We start from the raw sequence: 6,054 nt of genomic DNA on the forward strand, positions 1-6,054 counted from the left end.
GAGAGAGAGAGAGAGAGAGAGAGAAAGAGAGAGAGAGAGAGAGGGAATATTAAAAGTCAGCAGAGAGAGCAATGAGCATTCCTATGCAGACCTCTTGGTTCTCTCCAAGGACTAAAGGACCAATGTGAACTGGTGGCCCAGCACAGGTGCCACGGGTAAAAAGAAAGACCTCAGCCACATTAGACAAGAGCCAGTGACAAGGCTGCACACTGTGGCCACATTTACACAAGGAGAGCCAAGTAGAAGATTTGAGCAATTACCCCAGTAACTACAGGCTGGGGAGCCAGCCAACTTGGGCAACTCGGATACAAACATGTGTGCTGGCTGCTTCCCTCGCCAGAATTACTTGATAATCACCCAACTGTCTGTTTTGCTTAGATAAAGAGAACAAGAAACAGGTCTCCATCCGAGGCAGCAACCTCCCATGGCCACAGTGAGTGGGCTAAGGATGTGCAGGGATAGGTTGTCCCTAGGAGCCCACCTCCAGCTGCACGGAGGTGTTAACCACATGAAGGACAGCGGGTAGGTTCTGGGGACCCTGATGTGAACAATGCCCTCCCCACAAAATTAAACTTGAGACAAACTTAAGAGGGGAAGTCTAAATGTGTTGTCCAGACATAGTCTTTGAGGGAATAAGGGATGTATGAGCAGCAATTGACCTGTATGGGGTGGAGCCGGTGTGTGAGCTGGGTTTGAACAGTCATTAAGGCTATCCAGGAAAGGACAAACAGGAAAAAGAGAGGAGCCTAGGGAAGGGGTACCTTTTCCTCCTCTAGTGTAAGAACTAGTTTAACAAGAAATCAGAGAATCCAGTACCCATTAAGCACCAGGCACACTTTAAAGTCTTTATATATACCCTCTTGCTACATCCTGGCATGTATTGGAAGTATTACTGTCATTTTTCCCATTTGTATGTATAAGAAACATGAGGCAGGTTTGGGTGTGCGGCCCAGTGGTTAAACATTTGTCTAGCATGCATGAGGTTTTGGTTTTGGTTTCTAGCACTATAAAGAGAAAGAAAGGAGAGTGAGGCGGGGAAGATACAAGAGGAAGGAAGAAAGGGGAAGTGAGAGGGAGGGAAGAAAGGAAGAGGAGGGAAGGACACACACACAGTGTGAAAGACAGAGGACAGAGACAGAGACAGAGGGAGATAAAGAAAGACAAGACACAGATAAAGACAAAGAGAGGCAGAGAAAGACAGGGAGACAGAGACAGAGAGAGTCAAAGACAGAGAGAGACAGAGAAAGACAGAGAGGAATCTAAGGCACATAAGAGTTTCCTAACTTACCCACAGGAACAGTTTGGGGCTGTGGCAAAGCCAGAGCTTAACCTACTGCTATCAGTACCCGAGCATCTCCCACTCTCCTGGTCTGGGTTAGACTCTAACAGAACGTCAATTGGCAGCAAGACCTGGTACTTCACTAAGACCAGAGTTGAGCTCCAAAGTCCAGCCCTAGCAGAACAAACTCTATGACAGAGTTTTGGTCCTGTCCTTGTCCTCCGTGCCCAGCACCTCCTGCCTCTTCTTCCTTTGGTCTCCAACTCCTCCACTTCTACCCTGCACAAACTGAGCACGCTTCTGAAAGCCAGGACAACACAGCTTCTTCTCTCGTAGCCTCACAGGTGTGGAGACCCTAAACAAGGTGGTCAACCGATGACCTTGTCAGAGCTCCGATCCTTTTCCAAATGTGCTTCCATGACCTCTCACTCAGGCCAGTGTCAAGATGTGTCAGAGAGGCTGTGGAGCTATCTGTGCCTTCTGAGACACGTGCCTTCCCTCTGAGATGAGTACCTGCCACCATCATTCATGTACAGAGCTGTTTCCTGAAAGACGAACGATGAACTGGAAGGGCTGCCCACACTCAGTTTCTCTTGGGGGGAGCTTCGACCAAAGACAAAATGTGTGTTTCAGAACCGTCTTGGCAACTGAGCAGACCCTTTCTAGTGTGTCTGAAAGAAATGAGCTAAGGACTAGTTGTGGTTCTCTAGAGACTTCACTCTGGTTCCTAGAAGTAAATATTTTGAAATTGAATTTGTAACAATGTTTCCATTTTTCAGATATGGGATCACACTTTCTTAGGCCTTCTTTCTTTTTTTTTTTTTTACAACATTCAAAACACCCCAGTAAACAGATTTACAGAACTGTTTTTAAACCCAAATCACAGAGGAGGGCGACACACCTCTGCTTGACTAAAAACTCTATTTAAGTTGGAGAAGCGAGTGTGTGTGAATGGTGAATCTATGCTTTAAATGCAAACTGAGGCTGGAACAAGAGAAGGCCAAGTGTGAGGCGCTAGCTCGCTTGCTCGCTTGCTCCTTGGCAGCTCATGTTCCTCTGTGGGTTTAGTGAAATGGGGGGAGGGAGCCAGGGCTTCGGCAGGACCTAGTGGAGCTGATGCTCCAGCAACTTGTCCTCACTGGCCTCTTCTCCTAGCATCAGCTCCACTCCCAAACTAAGGGATCAAGTTTTTAAACAGAGTCTTTTCTATTTGCTTTCTTACCATAGTTTCATAGAATCTTTTTGCTATTTAAAAAAACAGCATCAAGGGAGGCTGAGTCCTCCATAACTCAGGTGCCTCACACTCTTTTGAAATGTAGAAAAAGATACCGCAACCTGCTACAGCAAGCAAGATACTTGCAGAAAGAAGGAGGAAGCACAGTGGGAGAATCTGAACTCAGGGAACATGGTGCTGTCCCAGGACCTCAGGGAACATGGTGCTGTCCCAAGAACTCAGGGAACATGGGGCTGTCCCAGAAACTCAGGGAACATGGTGCTGTCCCTGGATGCCCAAGTACTGGCAGTGTGTCAGTTGCTTTCCCAGAATCCTCTACCAAGTTCACCTGCTCGGAGGGAAGGACCTGCCCCTTCCGGTCTGTGTTTCTGAATATCCTTTCTTTTTTCTTGGATGCTCCTGCCCCTCACATGTGCACAGAGTCCCATCTGCATAACTCTTACATACAAAACCAAAGTGTTAATACTTATGTTAATCAAAACTTCCTACATTTCCATTCCCTCATTAATTAAACAGGAAAGCATCAGAAAGATGTGCAGCCCAAGGGCTGCGGTGCAACAGCAAAGCTCACAGAACCAGGTAGCGTAGAGGGCAGTGGGTAAATGAGAGTCTGATTCCAAGTGAATGATCGCTCTAGCAATGCATGAGGAATAACTAAGGTGTGGGGTGTGGGGTGCGGGGGACATAGATAAGACTGACTGTGTTTAATTTTACCACCTTTGCAAGACACTAGTTCTCTGAAATGTAAGCTAATAGTTCACACCGAGTAAAGCCTATAAAATTAGAAAGAATAGGAATGCCATTTGACTGGCAGGTAAAGTAGGTGAGAGATCTGGAAAAAACTCAGGGTAGACACATGAAGGTCACAGGCACAAGTGGATACATTTTAAGCCTAAAGGCCCTGCTTGAACATCACACCACTCCTAAATGTGGCAGTTTGAATGATTTGTCCCCTAGAGGCTCCTGTGCTTGGACATTTTGTTCCCAGTCTGTGGTGCCAAAAGTATATAAGCTCAGGAGGGGGAACCTTGATAGAGAAAGTGCAACACTGGCGTGGGGGAGAATCTGGAGTTTTGTGGCCTAGCCCTACTTCCTGCTTCCTCTTTACTTCCTGCATTGGGGATGATATGGCATCAGCTAGCTTCCTGTTCTTCCACCATGCTTTCCCTGTCCTCCCTCTATCTCCCCCACCATGCTAGACTCTACCCCTCTTAAGCTGTAAGTGAAAATAAACCCTTTCTCCCTAAAGCTGCTTTTTGTTGGAGGTATTTTTATCACATCAATAGAGAAGTCACTGATACACTAAGGAAACATGATGATTACATTTTATCCATAATAGTGTAGGCGCGCCTTGGTTAAACTCAGTGGGTTACAAAACAAAATGCACAAGAGCTTGAGAGATTTGTGGAAGGTGGGGCTTGGGCAGAGACTTTGGGAAGATGGAAGAAAGGTTCCAGGTGAGAGTAGTCGGCATGCACCGTTCACGTGTGTGAAAATTGTCTATAAACAAATTTAAGTAGTGAGAAGTTAGGTATAAAGATGCCTACCACAAGTGCTATTTAAAACAGAGTCAACTGGGGGGCTGGCGAGATGGCTCAGCGGGGAAGAGCACTGACTGCTCTTCTGAAGGTCCTGAGTTCAGATCCCAGGAACCGCATGGTGGCTCACCATAGCTGAGTCGTAATGAGATCAGATGCCCTCTTCTGGTGCATCTGAAGACAGCTACAGTTGAAGACAGCTACAGTGAATTATGCTGGAGTGAGTGTAGCCAGAGCATAGGCAGGGACGGAGCCAGCTGCTGAGTTCAATTCCCAGCAGCCACACATGATGGCTCACAGCCATCTGTACAGCTACAGAGTACTCATACACATAAATAAATAAAATAAATCTAAAAAATAAAAGAATAAAATAAAATAGAGTAAACTGACACATAGCTGAGTTGGCACAGCACCTGCCTAGGATGTATGCAGGATGCCTAGGATGTATACCTTAACTTGATCCCTGGTATAGAAAACCCAATTAAAGATAAAACAGACAGGAAAGGCAGAGAGGTAAACGGTGGTGCCTGACTAGTAGAGAGTAGATTAGTAGAGAGAGTCACGCGCTGCCTTGCGCTTGCCCTGGCACACAGGGGCATAGTCAATTTCCATACTGGTGATGAAGCAGAGAGGCTAGTGATAGGTCTGAGGCATCGGGGTATGCTTCCAGGACTCGGTGTCAGATTACTCTCAAGTCCAAATTCGAGAGGTTGCTAGTTCTCTAAACTTACTATGCTGAGTGTCTCAGTACACCGGGAGCAGTACCTCAGACTGGGTGACTTATAAGTACCAAGACGGCATTCATAGTTTGAGAGGCTAGGATGTTCAAGATCAAAACTCTAGCACATTCACGGTCTGCTTGGGGCCCACTCTTCATAGATGGGCCCGCTGCTCATCCTCCAAGGGGAAAGACAAAGGGCAAACAAACTACTTTGGGCTTCTTTCTAAGGCCATTCCTCCTGTTTGCAATGGCCTCCAACCTCATCCTGCAAGTGCCGGCTTTTTGAGAGAATGTTCCCTTGTGTAGCTCTGGGTAACCTGGAACTCACTATTTAGAGCAGGCTGCCTCCAAACCCCCACCCAACACCAATGCATCCTGAATACTGGGGATAAAAAGGTATGTACCACCATATCTTTTTAAATCAATATATATGTATATATGTATAAGTATTTGTATGTACATATATATGTGTGTATATATATACATATATAGCGGGATGGGAAAATAGCATTAATATAATTTACAGTATAACATATTTTAAGTATTAATTACATATAAAATTCTTTTTAATATTTTGATACTATAGATGGTTTTAATGTATAAGTTTGGGGAAGATAACAGACCATAACCCTTTTTATTCATTAAACTATTATAGATGAATATTTCACTTAAAAGACATTTATACACATTTCCTTAGTAATTTATCTCTAGATTGTTAACAATCAGTGGGTATTTAATCTTGCTTCTAATATTCAGACTTATTGGGGCATAGGTCAATCCAGCTGGGTCCCTTAGGAGGTCTGTGTAATGCTGACATTAAGATGTTGCTGTTTTAGTTAGTGCTGCCCTAACCTTGGTCAGAGAAGCTTCTCTTTGGTTGTCAATTAATTCAGACTCATAACCAGCCCAATTGCTACAAAAAGTCACTATGAAATGATCATTCCTAAATGAGACATTGTGTCAACTGCCTCCTCTGAGAGTTAGCAAACATAGGAAGAGGTGCAGAGACTGCAGGGTGGGGGGGGTGGGGAGGAGGGCAGTGGGATGCCACCTGCTGGCTGGCATTAGGTGGCTGATGCACCCATGAAGTCTCTGCAGCTGTGGTCACTTGCACAGGATCAAGCCAGCATGATCAGTGAACATTCTAACAGGCAGGCCTACCTGGACTCAATGGCTCATGAATAAAAAGAGGGGACATTAAAGTGGGGAGAGGACTGCTGGGGTAAGAGGAGAGTGCTGGGAGGGAGAGAAGTGCTGTGGGGGAGTGCTGGGAGGGAGGAGA

Source organism: Mastomys coucha, unplaced genomic scaffold, assembly GCF_008632895.1.
Source record: "Mastomys coucha isolate ucsf_1 unplaced genomic scaffold, UCSF_Mcou_1 pScaffold16, whole genome shotgun sequence".
NCBI classification, from domain to species: Eukaryota; Metazoa; Chordata; class Mammalia; order Rodentia; family Muridae; genus Mastomys; species Mastomys coucha.